The sequence below is a fragment of the Chiloscyllium punctatum genome, unplaced genomic scaffold (genome assembly GCF_047496795.1).
Source record: "Chiloscyllium punctatum isolate Juve2018m unplaced genomic scaffold, sChiPun1.3 scaffold_124, whole genome shotgun sequence".
Taxonomy (NCBI): Eukaryota; Metazoa; Chordata; class Chondrichthyes; order Orectolobiformes; family Hemiscylliidae; genus Chiloscyllium; species Chiloscyllium punctatum.
Genome location: NW_027309858.1, coordinates 75,035 through 76,692, shown reverse-complemented (window position 1 = coordinate 76,692; position 1,658 = coordinate 75,035).

The window sequence follows — 1,658 nt, the reverse complement described above, 5'->3', positions numbered from 1 at the left end:
TTTCTGCAAATCTCTTGACTGTCTTCGCTCTGTCTATCACTGTCATGTCCTCCAGCCCACTCAAGAGCAATTAGTGTTGTTCAATAAATGCCAACCCAGCCAGTGAACACGACACTCAAGATTTTGTTTTAAAACGCACTCTCAGATACCTGCATAGCCTGGAATTCCAATCTCTGGAGTATGTTCGATTTGAACTGTTGGTGCCTCAACTTCATCAACCAAGGTCATAAATTGTGAAATCTCTTCACGACGTAAATCGCACAATGCTATAGGAAACGAATTAGTCAACAATGGAAGAAGAAAAGCTGTAATCTTTATTGAAATGAAGGACAATTAATTGCTATCAATACGACATCGTGCCTTTCACATAATGGAAACTTCAAAGCTGTTCCTCTGGAGGGAGTTTAAACAAATTTTGATCCCAGTCACATTATGAGATATTGGGAAGCTGACAAAGTGTTATATCAAACAAGTGATCAAAGAAATGGGTTTCAAGTTGTGTTTTAAAACAGAAAATGAAGCTTGCAACACGAACCTCGGACGATGGAATTTGCTGTGCTGGAGTTCATCATTTTCTGTTAGTCAACAAAACGCTTTCCATGCTGGTGGCTCCATAGCTCAGAGGTTGTATCAACCATTGGTCGTGTATTCGAATCTCGCTTGGGCCTTGCTGAATTTGTTTACAACTGTTGCAACAAACATTCACAGAAGCATTTTCCGTGCTGCTTGGAATTATTTCTGAGGGAACATCGTGAAGTGATTTTCCCCACGGACCAGGCCTCATCTGCTTGACTTTCGAAATCCCACTCTATGTTTCTACTTCGAGGAACATAAGGACCACAAGCATCTGATGCCAAGAATGCTCTCGTTTAGCCGAAAGAACAACGTGATACAGTCGAAACAGTAAAGTAACGGTGAAATAGTGGGGGAGGAAAACACAGTGAAGCGGCTGAATGCTTCCATTCCTTACGTCGAGGCAGGAATCTGCTGGAATCCATATGAAACAGGTAGGAGGCTGGAAGAGCACGGCTATCCAGGCTACCTCAACAGGTGGAAAATTGAACGATTTGCATGTCCCAATTATTCACGACTGTGCCTGTCCTCGAAGTACAGTTGCCTGCCTGTTTACCCCTTTGCTTATGCAAACAGAATCGGATTTGAAAGCCTGAAGTGAAGAAAGAAGAGGCAAACAGATCAATTCCTCATTTTCTGAATGTTGGCCTCTCCTAAGGCATTGGTCATTCTCACAAGATGTGTCTGTATATTTCCCTCTTTGGCTGAAAATGCGATTCAGTTCTCCCGCAGCTCATGATCAAATTTAATGGTATCTGACTTCAGTCTCATTCGCTTCTTCACTTGAGATTAAACTTTGCAGGGAACGTCTCTTTAAGATGAACACTTCAGAAGTCAGGCTGTGGGCTACTTGAAGCTGGAAATGAGAATGGATGGATGTTTGATGGACTGGCATTGACATAATGCATTATTCTGTGCTGTAAAAGCTCGGTGTCACGAATAGTATTTTGGAAGAAACGTCTCATCGCAGGAAAAAAACTATGCTGTTCAGAGAAGATGCAATTGCACCTGCCGTCCTAAATGTCAGCTAGTAGTTACTATTCAGCACTATCACCGCTGTGGTTTGGTTTCATTGCCTGGTCAGG